The sequence below is a fragment of the Lampetra planeri genome, chromosome 16, assembly GCF_965212315.1.
Source record: "Lampetra planeri chromosome 16, kcLamPlan1.2.h2, whole genome shotgun sequence".
Lineage (NCBI taxonomy): Eukaryota > Metazoa > Chordata > Hyperoartia > Petromyzontiformes > Petromyzontidae > Lampetra > Lampetra planeri.
This window is the reverse complement of record NC_136122.1, coordinates 2,630,451-2,641,153: the sequence shown is the minus strand read 5'-3', so window position 1 is coordinate 2,641,153 and position 10,703 is coordinate 2,630,451.

Genomic DNA, 10,703 nt, shown 5'->3' with positions numbered 1-10,703 from the left:
CGACGCCCCCGTGGGTCGGGCTGGGGACCCACAGTCAAGACGGACACCCCGGGCAGGGAGTGTCCCGAGTAGCTCAGTGGGCGTTAGTCGCCAGGGTAGCTAAGTGGGTGTTGGTCACCCGAGTAGCTCAGGGGCGTTAGTCGCCGAGTAGCTAAGTGGGTGTTGGTCACCCGAGATACTAAGTGGGTGTTTGTCACCCGAGATACTAAGTGGGTGTTTGTCACCCGCGATACTAAGTGGGTGTTTGTCACCCGAGATACAAAGTAGGTGTTAGTCACCTGTGAACGAGTTTGGTAAAATAAAGAGTGTGTTACCCGTGAAGTCGTCTCCCGCCGAGTTACTACATTACAACTGGCGTCAGAAGTAAACCTGTCTTCAAGAAGTATGGACACGAGGAAGACTACCCGTACCCACGAGCGAGGTCGGGACGACGACGGCGTACCGGGGACACCAACCTCGGGAGGAGAGGACGAGGAGTTGCCGCCGATGCAGCACTTCGCGGTGATGGCCGACGCTCCGCTCGCCTCCGACACCAGCCTCCAAGACGCGCACTCCCGGTTGGCGGAGTTGCTACTCGCCGCCGCCGCTGTCTTGGCGGACATCTCTGTTCCGGCGAGCGGAAAAACGGCTGCGGGGTTGGTGGAGAAAGCGACGTTGGAGGGATCCCGCCAAAAGGCGCTTCGCGCCAAAAGTCTGGAAGTTGCCGCCGTTTTTGAGGGGCCGCCATCGATTGGCGGGAAACACGGACACCACGTGGCCGGAGACCTCCGCTCAGCGCAGCCCACGTCATCAGCGCGCGCCGGAGCTCTCCATTTTGCGCCTGAGAACCGAGCCGACATTTTACACAACTACAGCGGAGCGCGGGAAAATCTCTCCGACGTCGACGACGATCGGGTCCTCCAGCAAAGATTGCCCGCGCTGTCGGCGTTCAAGGCGGATGGGGGCGACTGGGGAGCCTTCCAACGAAGGTTCCTCGCTCATCAGGAGATGTCGGGGTGGTCCGACACCACTGCCCTGCGTGCGTTGCCAGCGATGCTCGACGACGACGCGCTTGCAGCCTTCACATCTGCTGCAAGGTCGTCCCGCTCTACGCTCCAGGCCGCACTACACCTGATGGCGAAGGTGTTCGGACCGCCCTCCACGTGTCGCCACCAGTTCTACGATTGGCGGAAGGTGGCTGGAGAAACGACGCTCGCCTATCGCACGGCACTGCTCGCCTTGGCGGACGCAGCTTTTCCCCGCATGGATAAGGAGGGGAAGGACGCCATGGTGACGGAGCAGCTGCTGGCGTTGGCCCACGAGTTGGGGGTCCCCATCAATGTGGCGGACGAAATGGATATCTGCTCCCTGGCGATCGCCACGAGCATTCACGCGTACGAGGTCCTCAAACGCAAGCCGGGGGTCGTCTGCAAATGGGCGGGGAACGCGGCACTGGCCGCCACGATCGCCGAACCTCAGCCAGCTGCGAATCAGGAGCAGGCCTTCGCTGCATCGCGTCCGGGGGAGTGGAGAACGGGAGGTCGTTCGCCCACACGTTCATCCCGCAAGCTGGAGCAACCGAAACCTACGACGTCCCTCGTCGTCTGCTACAACTGCGGCCTTCGGGGCCACGTCGCAGCCGGGTGCCGGGCCCCGCGTCAGCGCGCCACAGGACCACGTCGGGACGACGACCAGGCCCACAAGTCATCCCAACAAAACCCGGCAAGTCGCGGCACCTCACACGTTCGGTCCACAAACACGGCACATTCGGGTCGCCGCTTGGCGGTGGGGGGTTCGCGGCTGGGTGCCGGGGGTTCACTTCGGCGAGGGGGGTCCGTACACGGCCCGCAAGCAGTCGAGTGGTCCGAATTGGCCCACAGGATAGTGGCTGCGTCGGCCGGGTCGTCCGTGGTGACGGGGTTTATTGACGGGGTTGAGGTCCGGGTGCTGGTGGACACGGGTGCGTCGGCCACTATCATCTCGGACCTTATTTATAACATTCTTCCCGTCCAAAGTAGACCCCTTCTGCCAGTAGACGTGCCATTTTATGCGGCGAATGGGGGATCCCTGGGGATCATCGGCCAGATTCGGGCGACTATTTGCATTGGTGACATCAAATTGGCGGGCCCTATTTTTGTATCATCATCGCTGGCCGTTCCCTGTTTGCTAGGTACGGACTTTTTGTCCAAAATGCCCATCAAAATTCTTATAGATCAGGCCTGCATTGAGCTTCCGTCAGGTCGGCGGGTTGCGTTCTTGACGAGCCCTACCAAAATACGCACGGTTTGTGCGACGGTGCAGGCGCTGGCAACTCACACTGTACGGGTGCCCCCGGGATCGCAAATGTTGGTACCCCTTCGGTTGAGGAAACCACTCGAGGTGGGTGCGGAGGCACAGGGGGTGCTGTTGGGGCCGTCTAACAGGGCCAGAAGGGGCCTCGATTTAGCGGTTGCTCAAACCATGGTGAGAGGGGACAGTGAGCCGTTCGTAATGGTCTTGAATACGGGCTCGCGGCCGGCCGTAATTGCGCAGGGAACGGTGCTGGCTCATGCCGCGCCGCTACCCGTTGAGGAACGGCTCGTGGCTCAAGCAGATTTCACTGTCGAGTCGCATCCTCCAAGTGATGAGGGGACTGAGTGGTTGGACTCGTTGTGTGCCGGTTCGGCTAACTTGTCCAAGGTGCAATTGGGAGCATTGAGGGGTTTGCTACTCGAGTTTGCCGACGTGTTCAGCAAACATAAGTACGATATCGGCTGCACTGACCTGTTGCGCCACCACATAGCTACAGGGGACGCGGCCCCTATTCGTCAGAATCCCTTCCGGCTCAGCCCAGCCGAGAAGGAGCATGTGCAATCGGCGGTTAATGATATGTTGGCGGCCGATATCATGTCGCCCTCTTCTAGTCCGTGGGGTGCTCCTATTGTCCTAGTAAAAAAACAGGACGGGTCCTTGCGGTTGTGTGTCGATTTCCGCCGCTTAAACAAAATCTCGATGGCGGATGCGTATCCGCTCCCCAGGATGGATGAGTCGCTGGATGCCTTGGCGGGAGCACAGTTTTTTTCCACACTCGATCTGCTTTCCGGATTTTGGCAATTGCCACTCGATAACGAGTCTAAACCTAAAACCGCTTTCCGGACACCTGGTGGCCTATTTGAATTCAACCGGTTGCCCATGGGCTTACATTCCGCTCCCGCCACGTTCCAGAGACTCATGGAATTGGTTTTGTCGGGCCTCCAATGGGATACCTGTTTGATTTATCTCGACGATATCATCGTCTTCAGTCGAACTTTTGAGGAGCACCTCCAGCGACTGAGAGCGGTGTTCCTCAGGATGCGTTCCGCTAAGCTTAAATTTAAACCGGCTAAATGCTTTCTGCTTCGGGAATCGGTCAGGTATTTGGGCCATATCGTGAGTCGTTCAGGGATCTCGACGGACCCTGCTAAGACGCACTGCGTCAGCTCATGGCCAACGCCAACCTCGGTCACGGAGGTTCGCAGTTTCATTGGTTTCGCCTCCTATTACCGTCGTTTTGTCAAGCAGTTTGCCACCATAGCCAGGCCCCTGCACGCTTTGACGGCTAAGGGTGTGGGGTTTCACTGGGGGGCGGAAGAGGAGGCTGCGTTCTGCTCCCTTCGTGACGCCTTGGTGCAGGCTCCCCCCTTGTGTTACCCCGATTTCACACAACCGTTTTTGCTTGACACAGATGCCAGCAACACGGGTATCGGGGGGGTGCTCTCACAGGTGGTCGGGGGGGTTGAACGGGTGGTCGCCTACGGTAGTAGAGTTCTTTCCCCCGCCGAACAACGCTATTGCGTAACTCGTCGTGAATTGTTAGCGATTGTGTTTTTTACACAGCAATTCAGGCCGTATCTTTACGGCCGTCATTTTACGGTCCGTACGGACCATGCGGCTCTACAATACGCTATGCGCGTGGCACAGCCATCGGGCCAATTGTCCCGATGGTTGGAGGTCCTTCAGGACTACCAATTCACGACGATTTACCGCAAGGGATTGCGACACTCAAATGCGGACGCCTTGTCGCGGTTGCCACCGTGCACGGACTGCACATGTTTGTTGGGATCGGCGCGGTGCAAACCCCCGGTCGCCGGCACCCCGGGAGTTGCGCTCGCCGCCACTGACACGCCGGGAGTCGACGCCCCCACGGGGAGGGATTCGCTGTTGTCGTTGCCCCTCATTGAGTGGGGCCGTCTCCAAATGTCCGACGGTTCCCTACTTACGCTACGTCAAAAAGTTGGCGCTCCCGAGGTAGGGGAGGCGCGGGTCGGTTCCTGGGTGTGCAGACAGGGCCTTTTGATGAAGTGGGACAACATGTCCCGGCGTCACGTGCTCGTTGTGCCTGTTGCTATGCGGGGTAGGGTCGTTCTGGCAGCTCATGAACGGCTCATGCATCTGGGTTTTCACAAAACGCTCGCCCTAATCCAGCGGGACTATTATTGGCCGGGGATGGGTAACGACGTGGCGAATATTCTTAAGGGATGCGTAGGGTGCGCCAAAAGAAAACCGCCACCATTGGCAGCTAATCCACCGCTGCAATCCATTCAAGTTTCGCGCATAAACGAATTAGTTGAGTTGGACATCTTGGGGCCCTTTCCTGCTACACCAAGGGGAAATAAGTTCCTGCTGGTTGGCGTAGAATACTTCACCCGATGGCCCATGGCATGGCCACTCGCCAACCAGTCGGCTGCAGCGGTGGCGGACGCCTTCGTCCAGGGCTATGTTTTGGACAAGGGCGCCCCCGAACGCTTGCTGACGGATCAAGGAAAGAATTTTTCGAGCGTTTTGTTGCGCGAGGTGTGCGACCTGTTGGGTACAAAAAAAGTGCGTACTTCCCCCTACCACCCGCAGACTGACGGGATGGTTGAGCGTCTGAACAGGACGATTACGTCTATGTTGTGCCAACAGGTCTGCGACGATCAGGTTGATTGGGACTTACAGGTGCCGGGGGTACTCGCGGCCTATCGAATGGCCCCTCATGCGGCGACGGGGTTTTCCCCATTTTTTCTTATGTATGGGCGGGAGGCCGATCCGGCCATGGACGTCCAACTGGGGATTTCCCAGCCACGTGCAAAATCAAAATTGGCAGACCACATCAAATTTAATATCGCCAAATTGACTGAAGCGCGGGAGGCGGCGAGGTTGAATTCGCGGTCTCGGCAAATTGCGAACGAGAGATTGCATGGGCGGAGGGTGCATACGCATGATTGGAAACCAGGCGATAAGGCCTGGCTGCATTGTCCACATGCACCGTTGGCTACGTCCCCCAAGTTGTTGAGACCTTGGAGGGGACCGGTGGAAATTGTGCGGGTTGCACGACCCCAGAGTATACAGATTAAATGGGAAAAACGCCGTTGGTACGTGCACCCCTCCCGACTGAAGCCCTATGCGGCACCGTGTGACCCCGTTCTGTGCCGTAACGACCGGGCGTGTGATGTGACCGTCGACTCGGGGAGGGAGGTGTCGCAGGCTGATCCTCACGTGTCTCCACCTGACCCACCCCCAGGTGCCTCGGGCTTGACGGCTGCTGACCGTCGGGAGCCTGAACCCCGCGGCACGCACGGGTCCTCGATGCCTGGCCGATGTCTTCCTGAACCGCCGGCACCACCGGACGTTCAACCGCGTCTGGTGCCGTACGACGGACCGGCAAGGCGGACTCGGGCTAGGGCACAACAATTTCCATGAAGACGTTTTTTTTCGACACCGAGCTCGCCCGGTGTTCCCCTCTGCCGGGGTAATGTCCCGTTGTAGGGACGCTCGGAAAGAATGGGACGCTGCACGAGTCGAGAGAGAAAAAGAAAAAAAAAATTTCCATTTATTTTTCTTGCTGCATACACATTGCTATTGTCACTCGCCGGATTGTATATATTGTTCTGTTGTCGCGGTGGCATTGGTTGATGGTTGCGGATGGTAGTGTTCGCGTTGTGTTGGGTTGTTACGTTAGTTGTTGTTCTTGTTGTTGTGTTGTGTTACGGGGCACACAGGGGGGTTTGTATATTTTTATAGCAGCCGGGTCGGCTGCGAGCTATGTGGTAGGGGGTGATGTAGTGGTGGTGTTGACGTGCGCCGACTGTGACAGTGATGGATCACGGGGCAGCGCGAGGTGCGGGGTTGGGCACGCGTTGTGGGCGTGGTGTGGACGCGCGCGCCGGGAGTGACAGATGACGGGGCGGCGCGGCGTGGGTGCTGAGGCACGCTGAGATGTGGGAAAACAGGATCGTAGCCAGCGCCCAGTGATTGGTCGAATAGGATGGGTGCTCGCAGCGACGTCCGCAGGTGGGGTATAAAGGGGGACGCGCGAGAGCACTCGGGGAGAGTTACCCAGTTGAAGACCAGAAGACGGAGCTGAAGACCTAGTGCCCCGAGACCCCTAGTCCCGCCGTCCTTGTAGGGACCGGGGCCCTGTGTGGCTCGGAGGCGAGACTGTGGGACCCGGGGTCCGACGCCCCCGTGGGTCGGGCTGGGGACCCACAGTCAAGACGGACACCCCGGGCAGGGAGTGTCCCGAGTAGCTCAGTGGGCGTTAGTCGCCAGGGTAGCTAAGTGGGTGTTGGTCACCCGAGTAGCTCAGGGGCGTTAGTCGCCGAGTAGCTAAGTGGGTGTTGGTCACCCGAGATACTAAGTGGGTGTTTGTCACCCGAGATACTAAGTGGGTGTTTGTCACCCGCGATACTAAGTGGGTGTTTGTCACCCGAGATACAAAGTAGGTGTTAGTCACCTGTGAACGAGTTTGGTAAAATAAAGAGTGTGTTACCCGTGAAGTCGTCTCCCGCCGAGTTACTACATTACACACACACCAACACCCAGTGAGAACCACAAGACGTCCAGCAGCGACGACGGAATCATCGCGCAACACGACGGCGAGCTTCGCGCAAAATCAATCGAGCAGTGGAGAAAGAGAGTCAAAGCCTTCCGAACGAGCGCCGCCGCTCACCTCGCAGCGGACCCGCACGGACAGAGGAATCTCCTGATCGGTCGTATCGCTTCCCCACACACAGACTCAAGGAAGCACACAGAGAATCTCTTGTCAAACCGGTTTCTTTGTCATAGAGTTTCGCCGAAGAATTAATTAAAACAGAGCCAGATTCGCTCTCCCACCAACACACACGCCCTCACCCACCATTGTCTCAAACATTCCGTTACCAGATTTAATCTTGCCAACGAATCGATTGAAGTATGCTTCGCTTTCGGGGTACAATAAGTGCTTTTATTGCCGCCATATGAATATTGTGTCATACTTGTTTTCAAACTCAGCCAGCCGCCGATTGTGATCGATACATGGGGAAACTAATGAGATGCCTGGTGGAAAGGTAAAGGTTACGATTGTTAGAAGAGTTAGCCTTCAGTTTAGTTAAATGCATAATATCGCAAATGAATAAGTGATTTTAGTCATCCATTTTCGTTACTTGCATAATCTTGCTAATGAATTTATTGACGCATGTTTGACCTGCATGCTAGAATGTCACATGTTGTTTAGAATAAATTGTTATCACAGAAGCATATCGAGTGTTCCTTCCAAGTCCGTGCAAAACTGTCTTATTCCTAAGAACTGTAGCCTGTGATGAGATATGAAGTTGGAGACCTAACATAACATAAACACACTAAGATAATCAGTAAATGTTAATCAATGATAATCGTGTTATCCTGATTGATACATCTCTGGATAAACGAAACTAAGCCTAATTATCATAACTGCTCACATTAACATAATCGCAAGCATCCGCATAAATTACTACAATTGTCTCCGTGATTATCATAATTTATGCATATAATTACACACATTAACATAATTAATGCGATTTGCACATTTTTTGGAAAATTATTAATTTTGATTATTTTTATCAAAATTTCATAACCCAACATATACAACATAATGGGGGCTCGTCCGGGATCTCTCGCAGACAGTGTTTTGCATGGATGATGGAATGAACCACTACGTGTTAACCAGAATATCGTGATCAAACATTGCATTGTGACTGTAAACGGGCGTAAAAAAAAAAAACGCCCTCTGAGGTTAAACCCCAGAATAGCAGGTTGGAACAAAGACAGTGGAATTAAGATAATATCATATCAAACCGATTGCATTCTGTGATAAATGGTGTTAGAGGTATGCACTCTGAATCGGAAAATAACAGAATAGCTCGAGTCAAACTGACTACACTCTGTGAGATAATTGTTCTATATGCACCCTGAAAGGGAATGTCAAAGTAGCTCTTGCCACACTTGAGATGCTAGGATTAAGAATAATTTTTGAATGGATTACGGAATACGGGAACTCGTATTAAAACGTACCGACCGATCTGTTACAAAGCAGGAAGGCAGAGAGACATGTGGGGAGGGAGCTGTATCTATGACACTAACACACTCCGTGGGAAACTAATTGACTGGATAAAATGCAACAAAGGCGAACACGATGTAAAAACATTAGGAAAGGCAGGACAGGACTCATTCCTTTTCACACAGGCATACAGACAGGGATTGTGGAATGAGGAAAAATTCGGAAAGGAAACGGGAGAGAAATCGTCTCTAATAAACGAGGAAAAATGTCCTCACACCCTCGAAAGGGAGGAGAAATCAGTTCTCGCGACACCAGCGAAACTCACAGACGTTGATCCACAGAATAAATTTGAAAGTAACAGTAAATCACACTCTTGGGTACGTGGACAGAGTCCAGGGATAGATCGCACAAAAGTTATGGATATCGAACAAAACATCCTTGACAAAGGAAATCCCTCACAATTCGAGAGAAGGGATGGAGAGATACAGATGCAAACAAAAACATGTGGGACTGACAACTTCACAGCTAGAGGGAGGCAAAATGTTAAAGTAAAGTCGGCAGAATATGCTTCACTAAGGGCAGAGGCAAAAACTGCAGGGAAATGGCAACACGAGCGACACAGCACAGAGCGCTAACACAAAAAATGCACGCCGCTAAAACACATCCGACACAGCACAGATCAAAGTGACAGATTGCCTGATGATAACTTGTTTGATGATGACGCTGACGGCGATCAACTTTCGGAATATTTATTCAACAGTAAAACCCTTGAATTGATGGACAAAGTTCTCGTCAGAATTCCCGATTTTGACCCACACAATAAGACCATGGATATACACACACATATCGCAACAGTAGAAGAAGAGGCAATGATTAGAGGGCTGATGAGACGGGATGAGAAAGCGAGTCTATTGAAGAGGAGCTTACATGGAGAATCTATACCATGGGTAAAGTCGCTACCATATGAAGTTAGAAATGATTTCAAACAACTGAGTCTGGCAGTGATTCGGAAGTTTGGAGAATATTCGACACTCACTGAGGGGTTTTATGCGGTAAAATCGATGACCCAGGGCATGGACCAAGACCCACGTGACTACCTTTAACAATTTAAAAGAGCGTATTACGCAGGCGATGTGAATCAATACCACGAAGGAGAACACATGTTCAAAATTATGTTTTTTTAATCCTTGAGCCCAGAGATTACAGAAAGGGTGAGAATGGTTGCTCCACATAGCCCATTTACACCCCTACACTTCTGCAGCAGTAATTGTGCAGTCTCTGTCGTCTCCATGCTTGCTGCCCTACAGTTTTCTCAGCCCATGCTGCTGAGGCGCCTTCGTTGTTTGTTTGCTGTTGGGACAGCCGCTGCTCCTCCACTGATTGTTTTGCGCACCACAGTGCCACTCTGTTTTTGTCTTGGAGAGACTTGATTTTTTGGGCATTTTTAACGCAAAGAACCTCCCTCCCATTTTAGTCGCTCAGCAAGCTTGTTTGCATTGCTAGGGGCAACCACGAGTCGGCGTTCCGCGCATATACAGATACGTGCTTTGGCGAGCTGAAAGTTATCATTACGATCAGTATACATTGTTACAAAGTGTGATTTTCTTAGTTTATATTGGACCAAGGGCAAAAACAAATAACTGTGATGCCGCCACCACGAAGCTGTTCAGCAGGCGCCCCATCTGCGGCCTCGCCACCACCAAGCGACGGAGCCGACCCCACGTCCCCCTCACCTCACCTCACATAAACACACCCGCACGCATCCCCCCCCCCATAGAGCGGGAAGGGGAGGACACCTGATCGACCGGTTTTTATCCGAGAAACCCTTATCGGGATTAACTCTCACGGTTTCCGGCGATCAGGGAATTGGATGACTTCCCCCGACGCTACGTTGCACCGCGGCGCTGCGACCGGCCTTAATATGGTGTGGCCGCGGCGAGGGGCATTCGGCCACCACGGTTGAGACGCATCCCCCACACACACCCCCCCCCCCCCATGCGTCGACGAGGCCAGCAGGGGAAGGACGGGACAGCATGAGTAGCAGGACCGCAGGGGCTCTTGCGCATAGTCGCGGAAGGTTGGGATAGTTGTGCTTGAGCGCGCAGGCACAATTGTTGGGGAGGGTAAATGATTGAGCTGAAGGTATGAATAGATCGGGAGAGGGGAGGCGCGCGGGGAGCCTGTGCACAGATTCCCACGGCGAGCCTTTGTGATGGACGCCGCCGCATGAACTGCAATAATGGGGGGGCCTGCGTGAGAAAGGGATTGATTGGAATTTGCGCTGCGCAGGTTGAGCATTAATTAGCATATCAAAAGCGCCCAGAACCGCCGTGCGCGTGCCAGAGGGTCGCGAGCCTATTGTTCAGAGCCGCATCCCTTTGAGGTAGGGAGGATAAATAGGGAGCGCAAAGGGGAAATCGCTCTCTTGTCT